The following is a 6127-nucleotide window of genomic DNA, read 5'->3' as shown; positions in this document are numbered from 1 at the left end:
TTGGGGAGTCGCCTCGGCGCACGTCCCTTTGTCAGCATTACCACGCGATCACTTCACCGGGCCGACCTCGACGCTTAGGCCATATCTCTTTCATTATTTACTTCACTTGTATTAATCAAGTAGAAGATTTTTTTAATATACATTATTATTTTTATTTGTCATTACTTTTGATTTGCACTATTTTATATGTGCAGCTAATCGACTCAGACTGAGCCGCGCTGTCGCCTCCGTCGACCAAATTGTGTTGTCGCCTTGGCGCGCTGCCCTGTGTTGGCAACCTTGCGTCGTCGCTTCGTTAGCCTACTCGGCCGGAGAATCCGGTGTCACCTGCCGACCTGCTCCATCACGGCTGCTGGACTGGGGCTTCATCTTTTCGAAGTGCCGAACTCTCTGCTCGGCCACCTCCGGACCATCCTGGGGGCTGGAACCTTGTCCCGCATCAAGCTCGGACCGCGTCATCAATGCCGAACACATTAACTAGTTAAGTCGCTTTCATGCTCAAAAACTTTCAGTTTTAAATTTTGTTTGGTTCGACCAATCATTATACTTTTTTGGCAAAAAGTTGTTTTTGAAAAAATTCCTTGTCATAACTTTGTTTGTGATACACAAATTCAAATACTTCGTTTACTTGGGGGCTTCCTTTATGAAGCCTTTCCTCTTGCATATGATTATACTTGTATGGCTTCGTTCCTTGTTCGTGTATTACGCCATAATATGCACCATGTTGACTTAAATGTTCTGCAAGCTGGGTTGCCTTGCTCCTGTGTTTACCTCTACGTTCTTGATTGTTTGGCTAGGGAGTAAAGGGAGCACCTCAGACTGGGTGAAGCCGAAAGCTAGCGCTCTTATTGTTTTCAATCATGATCGGCACACAACGGAACTCATGAGTACAAAAAATCTATTGCACAAGTCTCATAGTAACAATGAGCAACCGAAGAAAGGTATCGGTGGGGGTACTATTTTCTTCGAAGGTGCTTCTTACATTTCGTCAGTAATATAGCATAAGTTTTCTGAGTGCGCTTTGTTTGTTACAGCCTTATGGCCTGATTGCCTGGTTATCGGAAACATCGTCGATATTCTCGACAGGTGGAGTAAATAACACTTTTCGGCCCTTCACCGAAGAGGGAGAAGCCGACGGTCGGTTAAGACGCATTTAATGTTCGGGTGAACACAGATATGATATAAGTACTTCGGTACGTATAATCATTATACATAAAATTCATTTACCCAAGTCACTTGGGGGCTCTTAAAATTTATATGAGCTATTTTCCAAGCTTATGACACTTTTAAACTATTTGTGTGTTTCCAGTATAAGTCTCGCAGTGCAACGCCGGACACCTTTAGAGATTCGGCAAAAATATTTTTGGATATTGCTATATATGCATCAGTTTCAAATTGTGTCTTTGGTCAATAGTTGGGTTGCCCGGCTCCTGTGCTTGCCTCCTACGTTCCGCTTTGTTCGACCAGGGGTGCAAAGGGAGAACCACTGCGATTGTGCTTCCAGCTCGCATAGTTTAGCACCTTAGTGGAGAAAGCCGAAAACTGACTCTCACAATAAGCGTAAATTGGTCAGCGATCCGATGACTATGTTAAATGACAGGCCGTTCATAACATTGGCTGAAGTGTTTATGACTTGACCTCGGCTGTCGCCGAACACTAACCGGGGGCTCGTAGTTAGCTTCCCCAATTTAAAGCTCTTATGACTACATGAAAGTTATAAAACGCGCATATATGATTGCCTCGTTTCTGCTAACACAACCGCCTTAGGGCACCGAGACGTCGGCTAAGGGTTGTCTTGTTATTGTGAAAACACCCTGCGTAGTATCTACAAAGGGATAGAAGCTGAAGATGGGCCACTTTCGACTGATAAACGGTCGCAACGGAGTTAAAATAAACATATCATCGGCATTTGTATTTAATATACAAGGGCCGCCTTTCATAATCATGATTATAAAGCCATAAATATGCATCAATTTGACTTAAGATTTTGGCCAAGCTGGGTTGCCTAGCTCCTGTGCTTACCCTTACGTTCCAGATTGTTTGGCTAGGCGGTAAAGGGAGCACCTCTGTGATTGTTACTATCGGGTCATCCGAGTTAGTACCTCAGACTGAGTGAAGCCGAAAGTTAGCAATATTAAAGGATCACATTGGACGGCAATGACGGAAGTAAAATTTTTGGTTCATTAATACCATAGAGTTCGGGAACTTTCCCTGAACTAAATCCTCAATATTTTTCTCCTGCATTGATTGGAGGTGAGGTTTCATGATCATGCTTAGCATGACAACCCAACGAAAGGAACCGATAGCGGGACTATTTTCTTTAAAAAATGTTTCTTACGTTAAAATGTAACATGACATATCTCTCCGTGTACCTTATAAAACCATATGGCCGGATTGCCTTGTTTTTCATAAATCTTTGCCCTTATAATGACTTTATAAAGTAGGAAAACACTCCTCGGCTACTAGCCGAAGAGGTTAAAGCCGATGGTCGGTTAAAAAGTTTTGTACAATACGAATTCAAGCATTAATGATGTAGAGTACTTAGATACATAGAATCATTACACATAATCTGTGATTTTACTATTGATATCGATCCTTAATTTGGCCACTCGTGCCCACATTAAGGCTCAGGGGCTACTGGGCTTCATACTCATTATTTATAAATATTAAAGGGGCACATCGATCCCCTGATCTGATGTTGCCACCCGACCAGTGTCTCGGGGGCTACTGCGTTACCTGTTCATTGCAGAAAATTCAAAATGCTTAGTGTTCGGCTTGACCGAACTAGGGGCAAACGCGTCTTCGGACAACAATAGGTACCATCTGGACCTATCTGGCATCAAGCTAATATATTGGGGCAACTTCTCAAGACCCTCTCTCAAGGGCCCGTTTGCCGATCAATATTATCTCTAATATATTACACTGCGTTTCTATTCCTACGTATGCTGTCGTGCTAGGAGTTGATCCTCAGGCCGATTTCGCGCATCGACCTGAGTCTCAGGGGCTATTAGGATTAGCGCTTTCATGTTTTCCTTCAGGTGCATCTCGGGTTTTAGACCGATACACACCTTGAGGGCTACTGGCTATATATCTCGGTGGAGAATAAATTGCACCAATCAAAAATATTGACAAAAATTGGCCCACGGTCGGGGTGGTGCACCACCTCGGAAGCAGTCCGGCATAAATCTTGGGCACCCGTGGCTGGCTCCATAGAGGGCATTTTCGGCATTAAGCTCAGCTAAACTACTTCAACTTTTTTAAACCAAGGTGATCTATGACACCTCGGATACAATACGGCGTTGGGGCTTGGACATAGTCCGGCGTTGGAGCTCGGATATAGTCCGGCGCTGGAGCTCGGATGCAGTTCGGCGTTGGAGCTCGGCTGTAACAATACTCTTTGAATACAGTCCGACGTTGGAGCTCGGATACATTCCGGCATTGAAGCTCGGAAGCGGTCCGGCGTTGGTGCTCGGCTGCAAAAGATACCTCGAATGTAGTCCGGCGTTGGAGCTCGAACACGAGAGGACACTGCCGCCTGGGAACAACTTCAAACCTGACGTGTGGCATAAAAATAACAAGGCATTGATAAAGGTCGGAAACTTAAAGGGGCTCCTCGGATACCTGACGTGTAAACTCTTCATATGCACTTTGGCGATCCTCAAGATCGAAGATGAGAAGATCTGTTGAAACCAGTTTTCAAGACCGACGACCGAAGATGAAGAACAGTTCGAAAGAATCAAGGAGGGTCCCCAACTTGAAGACCGGTTCAGGGGGCTACTGACGGTGTCCTGGACTAGGGGGTACTCACCACGTCGTCTTCCGATCAGTTAGATTGGGCCGAGGACCCCCATGGCCGTATACTCATGGGCCAGTTCGGACAGCCCATGCCGCATACAAGAAGGACTCCACAAGACTTGGCGCCCAAGACAAGGACTCTCCTAAACCCTAGGCCTCTGGTGTGTTATATAAACCGAGGCCAGGCTAGTCAATAGACAATCTCATATTCATTACTACAATCTCGTGGTAGATACATGTACTCTGTATTACACTCATATGAAAACAATCAAAAGCAGCATGTAGGGTATTATCTCTTCCTGAGAGCCCGAAGCTGGGTAAAACCCTGTGTCCATGTTACCATCGCTCCAAGACGCCTAGCTTAGGACCCCTACTACGAGATACGCCGGATTTAGAACCGATAGCAGCCCCGCCGAGATCGAACACGTTCGGGCGTCTCTACCGGAGGAGGTACGGGACCTTCCGAAGTACGCCGCCACCAACCACTCATTCTTGACGACGTACTTCCAACGCTGCCACAAGGAGCAGCGCGCCGGTGAGGGACCGTCACAACGCCGACGACCGCCACCTATGGTGGGGCGTCCCCGGGCGCACGCTCCACGCCGTCCTCGAGTACCTCGACAGCGGCAATGAGCCACCGCTCGAGTACCCAGCGGCCCCGGCCCCGGTCCCCCGCCGAAGCACATGGCGGGCGGTTCCTCTTCCTCCTCCTCCTCCCGCTCCTCCGGGTCGCCGGCGCTCGCCAACATCAAGGCCGAGCCCGTGGAGACGCCGCTCGAGTGGCGCAGCTGTGGCGGCACCCTCGTCATCAACGAGGGCGGCCGTGACCCCTCTGCTCCCTCCTCCCACCTCGTCAAGCCGAAGACGGAGCCAGGGTTTGTCGCCGTGGAAAAGGAGCACGAGGACATGGCCGCCGCCGCTGAGACCGCCCTCAAATGGGTGCGGGAGGACTACATCCGGTTGGAAATGGAGCGCGAGCGCCGCGCCCTCGAGGAGATCGCCGCTCGGCGACGAGGGCGGTGTCGTCGTCCTCGAGGACAGCGACGACGAGGCACCACCGCCAATCAAACCCGTCCGCCAAGGCGACCCAGGGTATGGTGTAGCAAGGACGGCGGCAGCGTGAAGAAGGAGAAGGAGGACCACGACGGCGGCGGCTATAGTGCCTTCTTCAAGCTCTTTGACGTGTAGGCTCAAGGCGGCGCGGCGGGCAGCGGCGGTGTAGTAGTAGTCGTTTTTTTTCGAATTATGTTCTAAATGTGTACAAAAATCAATGAAACGTCTAAATTTCACCCAAGTCTATGTTGTGTTTGGCCGAACTTTGACCGAGTATGGTTTTGAAAAACGGTGTCTGGGGTGACCTTGGGGCGGCGGCTGGAAAACTTACCGTTTCGATGATGCATTTATCGCCGGTTCGTCCCCCGATGGCGCTATTTCAGGCCAGGACCGAACGGCTGGAGATGCTCTAAGGCTAGCTTGCAGTCGTTGGTTCAGTCTTGGGGTATTCAGACCTCTTACTTGAGAATGACCAAGGTTCGAACCTTTGTGATTGGCAGACAGGGCGTCAGAGACAAGGCATTCGCTTTTCAGGTTCAGTCTTCGGGTATTCACAACACGTCAGAAAACCTCAATCGGCAGTGGCGGCGCGGCGGCTGCCTCTCCCGCTCCCGCCCTCCCCCTTCTTCGGTTTTCCCGGCGACCCCGATTCGCCGGCCTGCTCCGTGATGCCGGGGAAGACAGAGGAGGGCGCCACCCCGCTGCGGCGGCCTGCGCCGCGACGCCGGGGAGGGGGGAAAGCCCGCACCGCGCAGCGCCGCCCCGTGACGCCACCGCGCTGCCCCGGCCTGCCCCGTGATGCTGGTCGCCGGAGAGGAGGACACCACCACCACCACCACCATGGCAACGAGCCTAGATTCGTGCAATGTAAGTCCCCTGATCCCTAGTTTCTGTTTCTTTAGCAAACTGAAATTCCACCTGATTGGATGATTAGATGATTCTTGCTAATGGATACAATACAATTGGAAACCATCAATTTACGCATATCATTTCACTATGCTGCGCACTAAGCTCAAGTTCTGATAACGACTAAGCAGCTACTAGTTCTAAGCATTGTCAAATCAACTAGGTTACTAGAATTTGAGTTTTCAATGACTGGTCGTTGACAATGAGCTGTGAGAATGTTGAGGAAGAGGTCGAAGGCGAAGCTTAGAAGAAGATAATGGAGTCCCAGAAGGATAAAGCAACGCAGGTGTTCAGAAGCAGGGCAAGCGCAACTATTGGAAAGAAGAGCTTTTATGCGAATAAAAAAATGTGGTATATCATCCTTGCTGAAGCA

The sequence above is a fragment of the Triticum aestivum genome, chromosome 6B (assembly GCF_018294505.1).
Source record: "Triticum aestivum cultivar Chinese Spring chromosome 6B, IWGSC CS RefSeq v2.1, whole genome shotgun sequence".
Taxonomy (NCBI): domain Eukaryota; kingdom Viridiplantae; phylum Streptophyta; class Magnoliopsida; order Poales; family Poaceae; genus Triticum; species Triticum aestivum.
Note: the sequence above shows the minus strand (reverse complement) of the source record.